The following is a 13,855-nucleotide window of genomic DNA, read 5'->3' as shown; positions in this document are numbered from 1 at the left end:
CAGAAGCGATTAGAGAAAGGCAGATTGCAGAACCGTGCTAAGCGCGCTGCCGAAACGGATGAACAGCGACAAGCCCGACTAGCTGCGAACGTTGCATGCCAGCATCGCAAGTCCAAAGAATGTCTGTCTTTGGCAATGGCTGCTACGGTCATCTTCAAGTGGTACTTCATCGACAACATTTGGATTTGCGTATCCTGTGTGTGGCAGACTGGGGCACAAGAAAGACTTCAATTGCGCCACGGCCTCTATGTACGCGACCTTGCCTTTGGCCTTTCCCGAAGTTGAAGAATTCTCTTCCGTTTAAGGCGTGTAGAACGCGTAAGTTTTCGCTCGCCCAAACTAAAGTGCCTTTGTACTCTGTGAGCGGGCCTAAATATCCGACTAAGCCTGCCCACTTCCCTCCGCTCAACTGCATAGTCGAGCGCATGATGTCCACTCGCGTACCCTTCATGCAAGTGCGAAGGCTGCTCTACAACACTGGCCAGTACAGCGTCAAAGCCGAAAACAGACTTTGTGCAAGTCTGCTATCCTCCGCCTCCTGTGTCCACCGAGTAACCCTGTATGCACAACGCAACCCGGCCTGCATGACTATGGGTATCATGTGTGCGACAAAAGAGCAGTTTGAAAAAAGGTACATCGCGACTGCAAAGGATTTGATTAGCAACCGGTCAAACAACGGCTTAGCAATGCCTAACATGGTCGAAGATTATGTGCCTTCCCACGATATTCCGTGGTTGGCGCAGCCAAATCGCCTGTAACTTTTTTTTCTCTTCCTTGAGGAGTAAGCATTTCGCAGGATGTGGCATCGCAACGGAGGAAAGTAAGAGTAAAAGAAACATTGTTGTTCACGTGCGTATAAGAAACTTATTGACGACAGCCTCAGTATTGTCGCAAACATTTCTCGTAAAACTCCGTAAACCGCTTTGGTTCCTCCATGCCTTCGTATTTCTTTTTCTTTCGAAATTGTGTGCACTGGCACAACCAGACTGCGAGGCCAGGAATGGTACCATATTTGTGGGAACGTAAGCCGCTTTCCAAGAAGTAGCACACCAACTTTCGAAGCTGCTTCTTGTAGTTATATACGCAGCAAGTGTATATAACATCAAAGGTCTTGGAGAACGGCAGTGGCGAAAAAAAATTCTCAAAGGCAATGCCGATTTCAGAGGGGATTCCAATGTTTACAGCCTAGAGTTGTAATCCCATCCAAATGCTGCTGAAACACATTTGCTTTCTTTATTTAGGTCAGCGTGCTGTTGAAATCCTCTGATCCGGCCTATAGCTTCCCGAAATCCGAACAAAGCTCAGAAACGTAATCGGATTTCATGTCGGTTCTTATCAGCGACTAGTCTGTTACGAACGTGGAAAATATTTTCGTTTGTTTAAAAGCCTCAGTTACATAATTAAAAAATACATCTCTATGTACGCGGATAAAGTACCCGACTCTTCAGGTTTGTTATGTTAAACTGTCGCTTTTCGTCGCCTAAACACTGAGATGAAGCGGTGATGTCGTGTGACGGGCTGAAATATTCCTGCTATATCTTTGATTATCACGTTACGGAAGGAAGGAAGGAAAAAGTGGAGAAGGAAAGGTAGGGAGGTTAACCAGTATGGCTTAACCGGTTTGCTACCCTACACATGGGAGAGGGATGGGGGAGATTAAAGATGGGGAAGGGGGAGAGGGAGAGAGAGCACATATCACAGCACACACACATGGTCCGTTGGAGTCCATCATTCTGGCATGGTACGCGACGTCACTCTCACAGCCGCTTGTCCAATCCCGTCTCTTTCAAAAACCGAAGTAGTGCCTTTGTCGCCTTCACCTGCGATATCTTCTGTCGGCGGCATGTGAAAATCGTGTCGAGCGACAATGGTCTACTGTCAAGGCGCGCTAGAACAGATGCCAGGGACTGTCGCTGAACGTTATAGTCAGGACAGTCGCACAGAACATGTTCCAGCGTCTCCTCGCAAAGGCAGGCATTACAGAGATCGTTGTCGGCCATTCCAATGCGGAAGGAGTAAGATTTGGTGAAAGCCACCCCCAGCCATAAGCGATAAAGCAGGGTCGCCTCTCTTCGACGCAGTCCAGTTGGCATATAGAGATGCATCAAAGAGGGCAGGTGGTATTGACGGTTGCTCTGGGTGGTCTGGCTGTTTGGTGTGCACCATAGAGATAGCGTGATCTCATGTGCAAGCACTCGAAGTCTGCTAGCTGCGTCGGATCGTGAAAGCGGTATGGCCTCTTCTTGTGCGTCCTCAAGAGCTGCCCGAGCGGCATTATCGGCGTCTTCATTCCCAGTGACGCCGCAGTGACTTGGCAGCCACTGAAACGTCACATGGTGTCCTTTCTCCTGTGATGTATGGAGTAGGCATCTAATATCGAATACGAGCTGTTCGAATGGCCCGCGATGCAGAGCTGATAGTACAGATTGTAGGGCTGCCTTTGAATCGCTGAAGATTGACCATTGCCGAGGTGGCTCCCGATTGACGACACGAAGTGCAGCGCGAAGAGCAGCTAGTTCAGCAGATGTCGATGTTGTTGGGTGGTCAGTCCTAAAGCTGATGGTAATAGCTTTTGCTGGGACAACCACAGCACCGGACGAACACTGGATGTTTGTGGAACCATCGGTATAAATGTGTTCCCTGTCCGCGTACCTCTCGTGCAGAAGAAGCAGAGACAGTTGTTTGAGCACAGGCGACGACAGTTCAGACTTTTTTCCGATTCCTGGTACACTGAGATGGACTGTAGGGCTGATAAGACACCAAGGGGGTATCGATGGTTTAGATGCAGCGGTGAAGCCCGATGGCAGTTTGTCGTTGTATTTGATGATAGTTTTAGCGAATGATGATTGGTGCCTGTCCGAAGGTAGTGCTGCAAGGTGGTGATAGGTGGCACGTGCAAAATGTCTGATGTGCGTTCTCAGGGCTTCCACCGTAATGTGAGTTCGCATTGGATGGTCCCGAGCAATCGCAATAGTTGCCTCTGTTGAGGTGCATCTGGGCAAACCAAGGCAGACTCTGAGTGCTTGAGCTTGTGCTGCCTGCAGAACACGAATATTTGTCTTGCAGGTGTTGGTCAGTACAGGTAGACTATATCTTAGAAAACCGAGAAAGAGAGCTCTGTAGAGTTTAAGCATTGCGTCTACTGACATCCCCCACGTCTTTCCTGCCAAGTATTGAAACAACTGGGAAGTTGCTGTCAGGCGCCGTTTCATGTAGGCCACGTGCGGGCTCCAACAGAGGTCTCGGTCAATTATTACGCCAAGGAATCTGTGGGTTCGGACATAGGAAATAGTCCGCCCATTGATTGAGATGATATAAGGCGTCATCGGTTTGCGAGTAAATGCTACTAGTGCGCATTTTTCTGGTGATATGCTGAGTCCCTGTTTACACAAGTAGTTCGCTGTCAAAGTGGCCGCTCTTTGAAGTCGCGCACGTATCTGAGGACGTGTGACTGCCGAAGTCCAGACACAGATGTCGTCAGCGTATATTGAAATTTTGATGGTAGTTGGCAAGTACTCAGTAAGTCCAACAAGAGCGAGGTTGAATAGCGTCGGGCTGAGAGCACCGCCTTGAGGAACGCCCCTGCTGGTATAGCGTCGCGTAGTTGGGCCATCGTCAGTTAACACAAAGAATGATCTTGCAGATAGGTAGCTTGCAATCCACAAAAAAACTCGACCACCTAGGCCAACCGTCGCAAGGGCGTCGAGAATGGCCTCATGTAATACGTTATCGTATGCCCCTTTCACATCTAGGAATAAAGCTGCAGATAAACGCTTACGGGACTTTTCGTGCTGGACATAGGAAACGAGATCAACTACATTGTCGATAGAAGAGCGGTCACGTCGGAAACCAGCCATGGAAATCGGATAAATCTTGTAGTATTCAAGGTACCATTCCAGGCGGCCAAGGATCATCCGTTCCATTATCTTTCCTACACAGCTGGCCAGCGCTATTGGGCGGTAAGAGGTGAGCTCTAATGGGGATTTGCCCTGCTTTAAAAGTGGCACCAGGCGGCTTACTTTCCATTCGTCAGGAACATTTCCCTCCTGCCATGAGGAGTTGTACAGGCTCAACAACTCTATCCGTGCGGACTCTCCGAGATAGCACAAGGCCCGGTATGATATACCATCCGGACCCGGAGATGATGAGCGCCTGCAGAGAGCTAGAGCCGCTTCGAGCTCCTCCATTGTAAAAGGAAGGTCCATGCGGCCATCACGTGAATTGGGGACGTCAGCTCGGGCTGCAGGATCTGGACGAGTAGCTTGGTCTGCGATCCGCGCACAAAAGTCTTCTGCGACATCGATGTCTTGCCGCCCTTGGAAAAGCGCTAGCGCCTTGAATGGGAAACGCCGTTCCGGAAGGCAACGCAGACCTTGCACCGTTTTCCATATGTGAGACAGTGGCTTGCGGGGGTCGAGTTTCTGGCAAAACGTTGCCCAACGTTCCGACGCTATCCATACGACGCTGAATCTTCTTTTGCATCCTCCTGGCTGCCCTAAGGTCATGAATTGATTTTGTACGCCGATATCGACGTTCCGCCCGGCGACGAAGCGCTCGAAGGCGCTCTAATTCTATGTCGAAGTCATTCCGCGTGGAAGAGGTCGTCATCATGCGAGTGGCGTTTTGCATCGTCATTTTAATCGTTTGCTCTAACCCTGATGGTAGGCCCTCGCGGCAGGCATCTTCCATCTCAGATTTGAAGTTGGCCCATTGAATCGTCCGAATGGTATTCCGTAAGCCTGATCTAGACGACAAGCCTTTGATGTTCAGATAGGTGGGAATGTGGTCACTCCCATGTGTCTCAATGTCTGGAAACCACTTCACACATCTGGCGAGAGAGTTGGAGACGAAAGCAAGGTCGAGGCAGCTGCCGTATGTCACGCCGCGAAGAAAGGTGGGGCTACCATCGTTCAGGAGAGTAAGGCCATAGTTGTGGGCGATGCTTGCTAATCTTCGTCCTCTTGCATTTGTCCGTGTACTTCCCCATGCTGGATGGTGTGCATTGAAATCTCCTATGATGACCCATGGGGCGGGACAAACACTCAAGATATCCGCAAATCTTTTGGTATCGAAATTGCAGGAAGGCGATATATACACGCCTATGAGAGTAAACAAGAGTTTGTTCCTTTTAACTGTGATGCATATATATTGATTGTCGTCGTGGGGAGCAATTGGTTGCAAAACATAGGTGAGTTCACGACGAACAAAAATGACGATTTTGCTGCATGCACCATTTGTTGATGACATGATAAATTCGTATCCTGACAGTCTTATTGATTTCGACAAGTTGGGCTCACAAATGACGATGAGGGGAAACAGATTGGTGTACACAAACTGCCGAAAATCTGAAATTCGTGATTTTAGCCCTCTGGCGTTCCATTGGATGATGGACGCAGCCTTGACTTCTTTCCGGAAGGATGGGGTATGGGTAGCCATCTTTCTAGTTGAGGGATGCAAGCACTGGGCCTAAGGCGTCCAGCACTTTAAGTGCGTTTTGACCACAGGGTGTCCCGATGTCCACTAAAATTGCTCGAATGGCCTCCATGAGAGAACGTAGCACCGAGATGACTTGGCGGTCTGTTTTAGGTGAATCGTCCATGGCCGGAGAAGGATCAGGTGGGACCCCGATCTTCTGAGGTTCCTTCGCAAGGGAGCGGCTTGGTAGCGTAGGCCACTCCTCTGAAGATAGAGTCTTTTCTGCTGCCTTCGTGGAAGTGGTGGGCCTTGTCGCGGCGTGACTAACTGGCACCGCAGTGGAGTGGGTACTGTCACTTCGCGCATGCGCCTTCTTCGAAGACGTACGATGGCGCCTACGTCGTCGCCGACGCCGGACTACTTCGGCTGCCTCCCTGTGGGCAGAATTGTCTCTGGCCATTTGCTTAAGAACCGCGCGCTCCCTCTTGATGCGGGGACAGTCCTTCGAGGAGGCCGCGTGAGGGCCGCTACAGTTGACGCACTTCAGGACCGTGGCACCGCAGGTCTGTTCTGCATGAGGTTCAGCGCAACGGGGACACAGTAGCGAGTTGGGACACACGCCTTTGACGTGTCCTAGCCTGAAACACTGATGGCATTGAAGCGGCTTCTGGATGAATGGTCGAACCGGATGACGGAAATGTCCGACTTTAACGTGGGATGGGATACAATCCCCCTTGAATATTACTTTTACGCAGCGCGTATTCCCAAGACGGCGCACTTGCGTAATGATCGTGCCTTCGTATGCCGGCTTGATGAGGCTAGGTAAGTCATCATTGGGAATGGCAATGTCAATGTCGTAAATCACACCGGCTATGGATGTGTCGTCGATCGGGATAAAGGGGCGCATTTTGATTCCGTCTAGCTCTGTGATTTCTTGGAGTTTTCCAAGCGCACTCGCGTTGTACACGTCTATGGCGAGTATATTCTTGCGTGGATTTATTCTTATGTCTTTAATTTGATCCGGCACCGCACATTCCAAAAAAATGGATAGGGCTTGCCTGTTCAGCAATCGTAGGTTGCTTGACGGTTCTGTCGGCATAAAGATGATGACGTGTGGCCAGCGCGCAGGCCTTGTCTTCACAGTCGTTGTGCTCGCAGGAGTTGACGGCGCTGTGTTGGCGATTTTTCTCCTCGCCCTCTTACTCCGGACGGGTATGAAGTCGTCGTCGGATGAGTCGTCTTCCGACATAGAATACAGCTCGGTGTCTTCGGTGTCACTGGGGGAGCCAACTCGCTTCCTTGCGGTTGACGGCCGTGATGACTTCTGGCCAGGCGGGTCTCTGGCATGCTCCGCGTCCATGGCCGCAAGACGGGGAGGCGAGGCACCTCGAATAGCGAAGATTTCACCCAAAAATTCACAGAGCACAGAAACAAGCGTTCTGCCAAGAAGACACTTCGTCGTCTTCTTTTTATCACGTTACAATTTAAAATTAATTTAATTAATTTAATTTAATTAATTAATTTAATTTTAATTTTATCGCGTTACAATTTAAAATTAAATTATAGGGTGTTACGTGCCAAAACCACTTTATGATTATGAGGCACGCCGTAGCGGAGGACTCCGGAAATTTCGGCCACCTGGGGTTCTTAACATGCACTTAAATCTGAGTACACAAATGTTTTTGCATTTCGCCCCCATAGAAATGCGGCCGTGTGGCCGGGATTCGATCCTGTGACCTCGTGCTCAGCAGCCCAGTATGATAGCCATTGAGCAACGACGGCGAGTGATTATCACGTCAATAAAAAAGAAGAAAAAAAAAAGCCCGTCGTGCTTGAAATGCACATGGCGGCTGGTTCTTGTCCTTGTGACGACCCGACAACATATATACAATTTAGTGTTAATTTGCACAAAATTTGTTGACAAAATTACGATAAAACCACTTTAATTAAGTTCCACCGGCATGTTTCATGACACCTGGCATTCGGCATAATTTTTTGACGTAATCATTGCCCAGTATACAGGCTTTTTTTACGCCTGGGAAGAAACACGTTTATGTATAGCACGCATTGAGCAACAGAAAGCTGTATCGGGAGTTTTTCTTGTTGAATTTTTCCGTGTACTTAGATTTAGGTGGCCGTTAAAGAACCCCAGGCGGTCATTTTTCTGGAGTCCTCCACTACGGCGTGCCTCATAATCAGAAAGTGGTTTTGGCACGTACAACCCCCTAATTTAATTTAATTTTTCTTGTTGAATTGCAATTTTCTCATCGATACTTTTCATCTGATTAAAATATTTGAAAGGTTAATTAATAATTAGGAGTAATTATGTAATTCGGCGGAATGCAAAAGATACTCTGAGTATCTACAAGCGACGGCAAACAAAATTTAAGATTACCTTGGTTCTGCCTAGCAACCTGGCATTTGCGTAGTCTTAAAATTTGGTGCATGATAGTTGGTGCACCCTGTTATTCAAGTTCGGGGATGAGAGAGTTATCGCCTAAGTCCAGGCCTGCCGCAAACGGAACATAACATTTGAAGGCATTTAAAATATGATGGAATTCGTAGGAAATGTAGTACGCTAGCGTTTTGTCGATTGAAATTTGGTAAAAGAAACGCTGTGTTAGCGCGTACAGAATGCCTCATGAAGTGCCCTGTATATCTCAAGGGTCAATACGGCGCCTTCAGCTTCAGTTGCGGAAGGTATTGCTTCTGGTAAAATTTGTTGCAACTTTACACATAAACCTCTCCCATATCCGAAAAACCGCTTTCAAGCTCATTTTATACCGCCTGTGTGCCTGATTTTATGTTGTACTGATTCTAACATCAAGGCCAACCGACCACCTGGCTAGGTATGCGCGTTCGTAATTCAATTCCGTGATCTATTCAGGCATGGGAGCTATGTGACCTGACCTATAGTCGCGCTTGCAAGTTGCGAGCTCATCGCATCCTGGTTGGAATTTGGGTACAGTACAGATTGGGTACCCAGATTACGACGACCCAAACACCTCACCGGGTGTTAATGCGAGGCGCTGTGGACAAAATGGTCGCGCAAAACAGTTACCGACTCGAAGCGCTCAATTTGAGCCGACGATCCTGACGGCCACCTTCGTTATCCATGACCACCGTCGGGTCACGTCGTCACACCGTTCATATTATATGGCATACTGACACGATCTGTTTTACACAGTTGTTACACAGTTGTTTTACAGTTGTTGAATCGACTTCAATGGCCGACTGAGAATGTGGCCAGTTGCGACACCACATAGTTTTGTGCCGAGTTACATTAACGTAAGACAAATTACCGTTTTTGTTTGTTTGTTTGCATGCTTCCTTTACTCAAGTTTAAGTTGTTCAAATCATGTACGAATGTTTTGTAAAAGTCGTTATTGTCACTGTAGCCCGCACTTCGGGCTAGAATGGAGTCGAACAAAGATGGAACGCGACACACCAAGATGAATAGTTGCGCGAGCTATTAGGTATTAATGGTAATTGATTTGGAAGAAACTGTAGATTGGCAAATATTATTCGCAATATACATTTCACAAAAAGACAATGATTTAACGGGTATAAATTCCTTGCCTGATGCCAGCTGGAATCCACTCAAGTATTAAGTATTAATATAAAAGCACTTCTTGTTGGGCTAGCTGGTAGCTGTTCATTATAAAATATGAAGACGCCAAATAAACACACAAACACAAGTCCCGTTCTCTTCTCTTGCGTTTTATTTGGCGTCTTCATATTTTATAATGATTAAGTATTAGTAGGGAAAAGAGCATCTCTCACCCTAAAACTATGAGTCATACAAAAGTTATATAGAAATCCGATGCAAACCAAGTAATTTCAATAACGGACACAGCGCGAGATGTAGAAAGGCCAAGTTGCATGAAACTTTAGTGACGAGTTAGCATTCATGGAGTCCGCTCTTCTGTCACCCTTAAAAGTTTCCCGCTAAACCGATTTAACTTGGAAACGCTACAAAAACCACTAGTTATAAATTGTGTCAACTGTTCGATCTTGTGTCCTGAGTGCAAAGCGCTTCAGGACATAAAACCCAAAAGCGCGCGCAGTCTGCGCAAATGTTAAACCTATGCAGGCAGGAGTTTGGTAGCAAATGAATTGCTTAATGAAGTCATTTTCTTGGACCGCTGAGAAAGCTGCAGGGCGCTGCCACAGGAGCAGCTTAAGCAGTCCCGTTTTTCTCGCAGCAGCTACAGACTACTGGACTCGTTGTCTCGCTCTTCGTGATGTGTGTTGATGCGGCGGCTACCGGCGCGTCAAAAATATTCCGTCATAGAAAGGCAAGCAAACGCAATTAGATCGAATTGAGAAGGTTTCGTTCATTGCGGAAGCGGATATTGCTGCGAATGTACCGCGAATTTCGCAGGATGAATAGTTCAGAAAGGGTTTGTGGGAGAGGTGGTCTGAAGATGGCTCTTGGCATCTGGTATCTGACACTGGTCCACATAACGCAAGCATGCGGGTTTTCTTGGTATTCAGCTCTCCCGAAACGTTTCACCAAATGAGCTCGTGATTTTCTGGCCGTATGGAGGTGATTTACATCGACATTGTACTTCCATCTTGACCTAGCACGGCTTTGTCGCCGCAGTCATCTCTGGGCCAATGGACCCTGCATCTGCGAAGGATTAAATCTCGCTCTCAGTGTGCGGCCTCTGTCGGTTGACAAGCGTCGAGACAGCTCTGTACACCAAACGGCCTTGTCAAGTCCCAATACCGAAACATTGGCACCAGCGTCTGTTACGTGCAAGGCCACGAAAGCTTTGCTGCGTTTCTTTCAGTCTGCTAGCCTATACGACCGCCTGTGGCAGATGAAGCGATGAGTTATCCTGCACGTCGGTGTGTGCATTCTGCTAACTTCACCCGTTCTTCTCATATTTCATGCCCCTTTCTCCAGAGCAGTGTAGCCAAGCGAACTTTACTTGGCTAACCTCCTTGCCTTTTCCTTACCTCTCCCCTCTGTTTCTCCAAGGCTCTGAGGCTTCCATCATCATCATCATCAGCCTGGTTACGCCCACTGCAGGGCAAAGGCCTCTCCCATACTTCTCCAACAACCCCGGTCATGTACTAATTGTGGCCATGCCGTCCCTGCAAACTTCTTAATCTCATCCGCCCACCTAACTTTCTGCCGCCCCCTGCTTCGCTTCCCTTCCCTTGTAATCCAGTCCGTAACCCTTAATGACCATCGGTTATCTTCCGTCCTCATTACATGTCCTGCCCATGCCCATTTCTTTTTCTTGATTTCAACTAAGACGTCATTAACTCGCGTTTGTTCCCTCACCCAATCTGCTCTTTTCCTATCCCTTAACGTTACACCTATCATTCTTCTTTCCATAGCTCGTTGCGTCGTCCTCAATTTGAGTAGAACCCTTTTCGTAAGCCTCCAAGTTTCTGCCCCGTAGGTGAGTACTGGTAAGACACAAGAACGGAAGCCTCCTATAGGAGGCTTCCGTTCTTCGACAAATGTCGATCACTTCAAGATCAATATAGCTGAGCTTCAGTGCGGAGCCGCCAGAAGCTGCTTCGGTCGCTCCATTGTCTTTTCCGGCGGCTAGCTCATCATCAGCGACACGGCAGCTGGCTGCTGCTGCGCACACTCATTTGCATAACACGGGCCGCAGATTGGCATCACGACAGGAACCAGGAAGTCGTTTGAATCCGCTTCGACGTTATATATCCGTTCTTGCGTTGTATTTTTTGGCCCTGCTACCGTGCGACCGACTCGCTCATATATTATGCAGGATGGAATCGAGAACGCACTATTCCCGCAAAAATTCACTATTTTCTGCGCCCGCCGCGTTCCTGGGCTAGCTTGCGCTCGATAGACACATCCATATGCTGTTCATCAGGTCATCAAGCCGCGCCGGCCATTACTGGGTTTCAAATGTACACGTGGCATGAGTTGAACAATAGAAATTTTATCGCTACGTTTTGCTTCGTCACCAGCTCAATTCCTTGATAGCTTATCGATGTCCCTCCCGTTAGTACACCCAGTGTGTTATTTTTCTTCGGTGATGTAAAAGTTCTTGTTTTTTTTTTAATGCTGCGAATTTATTCTTTGTTTTCAAGACCACGTAGGGTCGCCTTGCCTCGTTCTCTCTTTGTCACATGCTGGCAATTCCTGGACATGCAATTCGACCAAGCGCATTCATTTCGACTGTAGGGTGTTTTAAACAAGCGAGCCAACAAAGGGCGTCTTGCTCGGTCACTCCCGTGAACGGTCGGCTGAGTAGATATGGGCGAAATTTTGCACCGGAACACACAAGTACGAGGTACTCGCGCTCAGTAATGGAGTAATTTCTCCCCGAGGTAGACAGGAGAAGGTCGGTATAAGCTAAATCGCGGTCCTGTCCCTGCTGACGTTGGGCAAGGATTGCACCTATGCCGTAACTACTGGAATCAGTGCGGAATGCGGTTGAGGTCGATGGATCGAAGTGCGTCAGGATGAGTGGCGAAGTGAGGAGGGTGGTGAGCTGGCAGAAAGCGACGGCTTGTCGAGGACCCCGGGATAAAGGAACGTACTGCTGGAGGATGTCAGTGAGTGGTCTCGCAGTGATTGTAAAGCACTTTACGAATCATTGAAAACAAGGACATAGTCCCACGAAGCGCTGAACATCTTTCGCAGACCTTGGGACACGGACGTCGGTCACAGCTAAAACGTGGGCGGGTCGGGCTGTACTCCGGTAGCGTTCGCGACATGCCAAGGATGGCAATTTGGCGCCCTACAGAAGGGCACTTGGAAGAATTCAACGACAACCCGGCCCGGCGAAAGACATCAAGAACAGCCTTGCGGCTGTTCTTGAGGTCTTATTAACTTGGCTCGCATGGCACTCACGCCACCTGTTGCTTTCTTTTCGCAGGTATAAGTTGTGGTAACACTGAACAACAATATGACCATATCACGGTATGCGGCCTAGCACTGGAAAACCTGCCAGCGCGGCATCAGCACGTACCTTACGCCAGCAAAATGCAACCATTCTTCAATAAAGCACTTTTCGAAGGTGCCGAATTTTCATTACAATTGTTGCGAATGCAAAACGATCTCTACAAAACTTTATATGATTTATGGACGTAGTTATTAAAGAGAACAGCCCGAGGTTCTTCCAGCGGGAAGGTGCTATCTTTCGCCAATATTTTGTTGTTCATATATCTCTGAAATTAGCGTGCGCTAACGTTCGGTAGTCACTGATATTTATTGTGAATGACCGCGTCCATTTATGCAGTCTCTTTTTCTCAATGCACCTTTGAGTGACGCTTAGGGTCGCGGGCAATTGCGGAGTTAGATATGATTGATGTTGTGGGGAAATTGAGACCGAACTTTGTTTCGTGGCTTTTAACACAATTTTATCAGAGAAAGTTTAACTATCCGTGATACTTTGGTAGATGTTGCCTTAAGTTACGCACGGTTTCAGCCTCTTGGTTTCTTTTTCACACTTGCTGCTTGGTTGAGCTCCTCTAAAAGAAAATTAATCCGTGTGACAAAAAAAAATTAAGAACTAATCAGGCTAGCTCAGTGAAGTGCTTGGCAGCCAGCTTACGGCACGCTGCTGCCTGCAGTAAGTAGGCTGCTTACAATCCCTGAATGCATGCACTCTGTACTAAACGGTCGCTAGCTTGCTTAATTCGACAGCATGGGTCATGTTGTACAGTTACTCTGGTGTCCACAGAATACAGAATCCCTCCAATAAGGTCCCATTCCTTGAGCACGTCAGTCGGTACTTCCGCCACAGCACTGTCTGTCCTTTGGTACAGCGCAGACATCCCTGCACAATTCAGTTTGTTGGGAGGACCCACTTTCTTGTCACGTTGCCTGCAATATCGTAGACAAGATGGCCATCATTGCGTTGCTCTGTGCATTCAATATTTGTTCTACGGCCACTTCTGCTGCCTCCGTGGTAACTGTAGCATTACGCGTTTCAAGCTCTCCAGCCCCATTTTACTGTAGAACCTCTCCTACAGTGCACGCACATCAGAGTTCCGTAGAGCTCTGCCAGTCCTAGGATAACCCGCGGCCATCTCGTAATTTGATTTTTGCATGCCGGCGCAAGGTGAAGGGACGCTCTTTCCGGCAACGATTTGTACCTCAAATTATGTTGAGGTACATAACACCATCGCCGAGTTTTACTTTTCTTTTGCTTTTTTTGTTGTTGACGGCATTCTTAATAACTAAGGCACGACAGTAAGATGGGCCTTTGCAGAAACAGGTGGCACGGTAACCTATGAATGTAACGACTCCGGTTCTACCAATCTCTTCCCTGCTTTTCCTACTCGAATGCTCAAACGCCTCTTGCCGATCTCTACTGCTGACCAGTCCCCAGAGCCCCCGACCGTAGTGAAGGTATCGTGCAAGGCGACACTTCCGAGCAAGAGAAATTCTCCCCCCCCCCCTCCCCCCCTGCGTTTCACGCCTCCAATTTCTAGCCAC

Source organism: Dermacentor albipictus, chromosome 1 (assembly GCF_038994185.2).
Source record: "Dermacentor albipictus isolate Rhodes 1998 colony chromosome 1, USDA_Dalb.pri_finalv2, whole genome shotgun sequence".
Taxonomy (NCBI): Eukaryota; Metazoa; Arthropoda; class Arachnida; order Ixodida; family Ixodidae; genus Dermacentor; species Dermacentor albipictus.
This window is presented reverse-complemented; position numbering follows the sequence as displayed.